Below are 8400 nucleotides of genomic sequence, written 5' to 3' on the forward strand. Positions count from 1 at the left end.
GGATTAAGATCTACAGAGATAGATCAATGTTCCCAATAGGTATGGAAAGCGCCAAGAAGGTGTTCTTGCCGGTGTAGCAAGGGAAAGGTTTGAGTAAGATTTTATACGCATCTAAGATTGGATCACTCATGCACTCCATGATATATACACGACCAGATGTATCCTATGCTCTAAGTGTTATGAGCAGGTACCATAGTGATCCAGGTAATGATCATTAGACAATACTAAAAAATATATGTAAATACTTGAGAAGGTCTAATGATATGTTTCTCGTATACGGTGGAGACAAGGAGCTCGTTGTAAGAGGTTACACCGACACTAGCTTTCTCACAGATCCAGACGATTTTTTATCTCAATCTGGCTTTGTGTATACCTTGAACGGTGGTACAGTGAGAAAGAAGAGTTCTAACCAGGACATTGTGGCAGATTCTACAATGGAGTCTGAGTATATCACCATTTCAAAAGCGGCATACGAGGACATTTGGATCAAGAAGTTCGTCACCGAGCTTGGTGTGGTTCCAAAAACTCTAGATCCTATGGAGCTCTATTGTGACAATAGTGGCGCCATATCCCCGGACAGCGAGCCAAAGTGCCACCAGAGATGCAAACATATACAGTGCCGATTCCACCTCATTCATGAATGTGTGGAGCATGGAGACATAAAGATATGCAAAATACACATGAACCGGAATGTGTGAGATCCAATGATGAAGTCTCTACCACACGAAAAACATGGGAAATAAAGGAATGCCATTGGTGTTATGTGCTTAAGCATTGACTAGATTATTGACTCTTGTGGAAATGGGAGAGTGTCGGAAATATGCCCTAGAGGCAATAATAATGTTGTTATTATTTTATTTCCATGGTAATGATTAAGTTTATGTTCTATTCTAGAATTGCATTTGTTCATGAATGTGATATTCAGAGGAAAACCCAATTGCATATGTGGAATAATAAACACCAAACATTTCCCTAGTCAGGCCTCTGGACTAGTTCATGTATTGTTGATGGTCTTGTTTTCCTGATCATGGGCATTGTTAATGTAAACAAGGATTATGTCAATAATGGGAGCAAATTGTTAGGGTAGCAATGGTGTTGGATAGACTCCTCTTATTAGATATTGCGAGATGATGTCGTCAATATGTTGTCGTTCTCTACTCATAATGTGTTAGCATTTACTTTGGTTCCCTAGACCATGAGAGTATTGTAGACCTTGATACAGGAAGGATGCTTTGGGGTCATCAAACGTTGCGTAGTAACAGGGTAATTATAAATAGGTGACTTTCGGGTACACCAGAAAGTATGTTGTGGTGCTAGATATGTCAAGACCGGGATTTTCCCCTCCCGCGATGGAGAGATACACTCTGGGTCAAATTGGTATTACGATATACAACATCGCCTAGGAATGTATTGTGACTAATGAGTTAATCACGGAGATAACGGAATAAAACACAAAAAAAATAGTGCAAACTGGTAATCAGGATATCTAGGTATAGTAAGGAGTTGATCACAGGGATACCTTCAAAGTATCAGGTCGTGTTGTGTAACGTAGCATGATGCAAAATGAATTGTATGCGGTAATACAAGGTTCGCTCGATAATGATCGTTCATAATATGTGGGCGTCATTATGTGTGTCAATATCCCGCTGACTAGCAGGTGTTGCAAACATGTCCACTTATGCTCGAACATTTAGGGTCACACGCTTAACGATTAGCAACATCTAGGAATTCTAAGATATGATGGAGAATGAGAGAGCAGGGTCCTGCAAGTGTTTCGGAGGATCTCAGAAGTGCTACGGGAGGTTCCGGAGTGGTCATGTGATGTCCAGAAGTGTTTCAGAAAGTATTGAAAGGTACTGCAAAGTAGTGGAAGCTTCCAGAAGGTCTGGAAGGTTCAATAATATTCTGGAACATTCCAGAAGGTCCCCTACCTAGGGTTTCCTAGTACGAACCTATTAGCACTCGTAAGGGCTGACCTGCCCCACCTAGGCCACCTATATAAAGGGGGGAAGGGGCACAGTCTTGGAGACACCAAGAACCCTGGCCGCCACTCCCCTCGTACTGACCAAAGCCGCCCTTTCGCTCCTCTAGATCAGATCTCACTACTAGAAAATAGCCTGTTAGCGGCACACCTATTTTTGGTATCAGTGGTGCACCACCCATGCGCCACTGCTACCACGCCACTACTAATACATAGCAATGGCGCACGAGTGGTGCACCAGTGCTAAGGACCATACTAGTTGAGCATTACTCCGTGCGCCACAGCTAGCCATTGTAGGAAACCAAAAAAAAGTGAGTGCGCCACTTGATAGGCTATTCATGCGCCACAGCTAACCACTGTACGAAACAAAAAAATGGAAATAAAATTACAGAGCAGTTAACATTAAATTACTTATAGAGCAGTTAAAATAAAATTACAACGCAAATTTACATAAAACACCCTAAAAGGAAAAAAAACAATCGGGTCCCTGAGAGGACAGCGCCACCGCCGGACGACCGCGTCATCGAAGGAGGACCGCCTTGCCGCTCGAGGCCCGCATCGCCACTCGAGGCCCGCGTCACCGCTCGAGGCCCGTGTCGCCGGGCTACCACCGTCTCGCTGCGGACCCCGGTGCTTAAGGGCGGAGAGGTTGAGGACGGTGAAGTTGAAGAGCCTCAACCCGGCGAGGCTTAGCGACACGGCCGCTGACGCCAGTCGCGCACCGGCAGCACGAGCGAGCCCGGCAGCGCGTTCGGTCCAGCGAGATTCACCCGCTTCCCGAGCACCGCCACCGCCATGAACAAGAAGATAGGGGTGCCGCGAGATCCGCACGCCAACGCGTGACACGAGCACCTCCGTCCGCCTCAGGTCGTGGACCGAGATTCCAAGTCTTGCAGATGGTGGAGCGCGAGAACGGGGAACACGGTGGTGGCCGAAGGCGTCACGGGGAGGGGAGAGAACGAACAGAGAGAGAAAGTGGATTTGGAGATGGGGGAGAGAGAAATTGGATCAGGAGAGTGGGGAGTGGGAAGAGAGAAAGTGGATCGGGCCGGTGACAGGAGAGAGAGAAAAGGGCTGGTGGGGTGGCTTTGCGTGTGACGCGTGACACGTGACACGAGTAAGTTGCGAGTCCAAGAAGAAAAGAGAAGAAAACGAGTGAGAAAACATGGTGGCACATGTGCATGTGTGCGCCATAGCTATCATGGGCTCACACTTACCAATGGCGCACCATGCATAGGTGCGGCACTGTTACCTCGAATAGCAGTGGCGCACCTATGCATGGTGCGCCATTGGTCTGTCTAGAGGATGGGTTAAACTTTGGTCAAATATAGTAGTGGCGCACTATTAACTAGGTGCGCCACTGGTAACTGTGATAGCAGTGGAGCACTATATATTGGTGCGCCACTGCTAGCAATATTATGGCTAGCTGTTTTTCTAGTAGTCTCTAGTGCAAGCTCCTGGCGTGCAACTACTACTCCATCTCGTAGATTCCCCGCTGCTCCTGTTCTGCTGGTTCACACGTTGTTCCGGTGTCACTGATATGGTACTCATGGATATCTCGGAGACATCATACTTTTCGGCGTTCGATCGGGCGAACCTTCGTGAGGATAGGAGGTATAACACTGCTGTTGTAGTCGCGGGACATCAACATTGTCAACTTCTCCGTTGCACAGACATGATCGTCGAGGGTATAATCTCGTTGCCTTCTCCTCTATATTGTATCTTAGTTGGTTCATGTGGTGTAAAATTTTATTTTGCGTCAGGTGCTGGTTGGCATCTACATGGTTCAATTACTCAATATTTGATTCAATCAATAAGACGTCATATAAGTAGCCGGGTGAATGATTGAAGGAGCAGCTAGCTAGCTGCTTGCGGGGTCAAGGAATGTACGACGTACCTACCTGGTGAGAAGGGGTTGGAAGATTAAACAATTGTATAAATCATTCGGTAGGCACCAACATTGTTCAATCAACCTGACACCTTGCATGCATGTGTAGCATCAATGTCGTATCCTGTCCTTACTCAATGAGTTCCACGGCTAGCGCTCCCACCTCACTGGCGTCAACCAAGCATACGTCATCCTGCTGACGAAGAGATGTGCTCACAAACTAACCGGGCTGGAGATTCTCTACGGCAAAGGATTAGGGGCAAACTAGCCGGGTCAAAACGATTCCATATAATAATTAGTTTTCAAAGCAATTAGCAAAGTTTAATCTTACATTTTCCAGGCACCAAATAACACATCATGTTGAGGCTACACTGACAAGTAAAAACCGATTGAAACTTTAGGTTTAGCTTTCGGAAGAGAATTATAATTTCTGTCTGTCACACATTAATCAGATCACCAACTAAGTTGGTTTCTTTGCTTGCATTATTTGGCTGTGAATATATATGAATTTTCGAGCGTGTCGCTAGGTGTTAGCAAGCTAGCTGTAGTTTAATTTGGGGAGGTATGGATTATTGATCGGGTGGACCCACAAGTCATGGACTAATGGCTTGCCACTGATGATTATACAAAACGAACAAAATGGTTAGTCAGGTTCCGGTTGGCATCAACGTGGTTCAATCAATGAGACGCCACGAGTAGCTGTAGTAAATGACTGAAAGGAGCTGCTAGCTGCCACAGTTTTGTACGTCGTTCAATCAAGGAGCGAGGGGGCAGCAGTGGTCCTTCCACAATGTGTTCCACGACGAGGGCGCCCAAGTGTACATCATCCTGCTTCCAAAGAAATTAGATGACCTTGTTATTGCTGATGCCTTCTGCACCATCTCCCTCATAAACTCCGTCATGAAGCTCGTCACAAAAATTGTTACAACCGAGCGGTGTAAATACCTTCAAAGCAAGCACTAGCTGCGTCCGTTTTCTACGTGAGTCCTAGTTAGGACCATAGAGTTAAACACCGCTTTCTTCCGGGCCGCTCGAGCGAGCGGCTCCGGAGAGCCCCAAACCCTAACCAAAAAAAACCCCTCGGTCTCATCTTCCTGGCCGCTGCCGCCGCCGGCGCCAGTGGTGGCGGCCGCGCCCGGCTGTTGAAGGCGGCGGGCAGGGTCGGCGTGCCCCAACGGGTTCCCTTCGTCCGGGGGCAAAACTTAGTAATGACATTCCACTGGAATAAATAACCCCGGCGGCATCCAAAAACATGTTCTAACACAGTAAGAACTATATACCAAATAGGCCCCAATGCGAAGAATCTCTAATAAAAAATGCAAATACCTCAAAACACGGGTGCTAACACCACACTATTGTTAGAAATCCCCACCCATCTTCAGTCGGTTATAGCGGCGACGGTGCCCGTGGGCCTCGTTTCCCTCTTTGGAGGCGTCGTTGAGTGTGTCGGTACTTCCCCGCTCCCATTTCGTTTTGGTGGATGTCTACGGGTGAAAACCTAGGTTCCCCGCTCCCACCTATATTATGTCTTTGATGAATTGTTTGTGTCCACTACAACTTAAAAAGAGAGTAGACAAGTGAACCCATGAACCCCGGTCCAATTTAAATCATTAGAAACACCTTTCCAACACAGTGATCACTCTTTATATTTTGCGCAATTAATTAATCCAAAAATACGTTCTTCACTTGCAAACACACGAAACCCAAAAACAACTACCTCTTTATTGCTTTTATCTTTCTTGCTTAGTTTACTTGCTTTTCTTTACTTTATTTATACTTATATTTCATATTACTAATACAAAACTTTGTGCTTGACAACCATACGGTGAAGTTGGGGACACAAGACAAAAACTTTGCTTTGCAGGTTGCTAGAAGAGGAAAAGAAGAGAACACATGTTTACCCATTCCCCGAGAGTTCGATATAAACCCTCGAGTCACCCTTGTGGGGAGTCCCAACGAGTTGGTACACACGGAGTTGTTTCCATCACTTAGCTACGATGGGGAGAAGGTGCTGATGTTCCGTGTTAGATGGGCTAAGAACGTCACAAAAGAAGACCGGTATTTCACCACCATGTGTATACCCGAAGCCAACAAATCAAAGATCACGAATGCCACCGCGCAAAATGAGCCATGTGTATTGGCTAAGCTCGTCACAAAAACTGTTAGCACCGAGAGGCCAAAATATAGTCCCCAATGCGAAGAATCTCTCTGGCTAAAAAAAAATCTGTAACAAAAAATGCAAATACCTCAAAACACGGGTGCTAACACCACACTAGTGTTAGAAAGTACCACCCGTCTTCAGTCGGTGATAGCGACGACGGTGCCCATGGGCGTCGTTGAGTGTGTCGGTACTTCCCCGCTCCCATTTCATTTTGATGGGGGTCTCTGGGTGAAAACCTAGGTTTGGCGTGAACCGACGCGATGGCGGCGTTCTCAACGTCGTCACTCTGTTGAGAGCATCACGTTTGGAGACACGACATTGTAGGTACCTTGTCGTGTTCCTCCGGTGCTTGTTGTTGTCCATGCTCGACCTTCATTTGCGCCGTGTACGCCGTCGCCGGAGTCCTACCATTCACCTGCCACCTCCTTTTCGGCATCAACGGTGCATGGTGCGTCGACAAGGGAAGTCCAGTTGGAGTTGTTGTTCTTCAGAGGTGACCGGCGTTGGTCGAGACGCGGCTTTGTCATTTAGCCTGGATAGGCTCTTTCGCGTTGGAGTTGTAATGTCGGTGGTATTTGTCTTCGGACTACCCGGTGAGGTGTTCGTACTACACTTGTTGTTCGGAGCGAATTTTAGTCATCTTGCACCTAAAATTCTGCCTTCTAGAAACATATAAAGGCGTAAAAAAGACTCCTAGTTAGGCACGTACTAGTACATAGTTCAAGTCGTACGTGGTAGGTTCCCCCGGAGTAATTCGTATGCAATCCGAGTAGTAGAAATTTAGCTTCTATCGGTGTTATATATACAGAAAAGATTGTGCTAAGAACCAATGGATTGTCACAATTATAAAAATGAAATCACCCCCAAAGAAAACTATAGAAGAAAGTGCCCATGAGCTAAAATAAACGTGTGCTAATAAAAATAAAAATAGGAAAATGTTAACAATGACATTCCACGGGAAGAAATGTCCCCGGCGGCATCCAAAAACGTGCTCTAACACAGTAAGAGCTATATAAAAAAAGGCCCCAATGCAAAGAATCTCTCCGGCTAAATAAATGCCTAATGAACATATAAAATGGCATGTTTTTTAACACCCAAGGAATCGGTCAAAACTAAGAAAATGAGGTCTCGGCGTAAAAACTCTCTCTCGTGACACTCGACTCGGCCAATGGTGCCGGTAAGAACTTAGAAAACATGGTCGATCAGAAAAAATATCTTTGTGTGGAAAATGTCTAGGGACCTAAAAATGTGGCTTGACACCCACGGAGTGAAGAAATATTATGAGCTGACCTCCCAATAGAAAAAGTCTTTTTGGCAGAAAAATACACGACCACAAAAAAGAATGCCAATAACACCATTGGTATCGTTAAAAAACAAAAATTTGTGCTAAGACCCATGGAAATGTAAATGACCCCGAACAAAAAAAAAATTGACAACAAAATATGCTTAGGCATCCAAGAACGTGCGCTAACTTTCAAAATTTCTATAAAAACATAAGTTGTAAAATCTGAGAACGAGGCCCAATCAAAACAATATCTTCATCTAAAATATTGTCGAGGACAAAAGTAACACTCACACCTACTGAACCAATAAAAATTATTGAATTGACATCCTACAAAACTCAGGCTAAAAATGCATGATTCCCCAAAAAATGTGGTCTAACATACAGTTGATAAAAACCCAAAAAAATGTTATCCCAACAAAAGAAATATCTTTAACAAAAAAAAATGCCCTAGAACATCCAAAACACAGACGAACACTGACAAATAAAAAAAATAGAAAGGCTTGAAACAATCTCGATGACAAATATTGCCCCTAAAATGTGTCCTAACACCCAAGGAATTAGTAAAAATTGAAGAAACTAGGATAGCAAAAATATCTATGTATTCAAAATATGGTCAAGCACATAAAGTGGTAACGGCCACCATATCGGTAATAATAATGATAGTGGAATCTCAGCCAAAAAAACTCTCTATCAAAAAATTCAAATACCTTGCTAACACCACACTAGTGCAGAAATGATTATAGGTGACCATTATTAGTGGTGAACCACAAAGGCGCGAAACAACTCTTATTTCGGGAAACTACAAGTGGCGCGCCAGGCTATGACCACGCCACTACTAGGTTACTACTGGTGGTGTGTCGGTGGAGAAGCACACCAATATTGAGTGGGACCCAGTAGTCGGAACCGGCACAATATTGTAGTGGTGTGGGCTCTCAAAAGCACGCCACTAGTATAAGTACTACTAGTGATGTGGTTCTATTCCAGGCACTCCACTACTACCATAAGCCGGACCCACTTCTGGGACCTACTTACTAGTGGTGTATCTCTTGTCTGGAACGCCACTAGTAGTTACATTACTTGTAGCG

The sequence above is a fragment of the Lolium perenne genome, chromosome 3 (assembly GCF_019359855.2).
Source record: "Lolium perenne isolate Kyuss_39 chromosome 3, Kyuss_2.0, whole genome shotgun sequence".
Classification (NCBI taxonomy): Eukaryota; Viridiplantae; Streptophyta; class Magnoliopsida; order Poales; family Poaceae; genus Lolium; species Lolium perenne.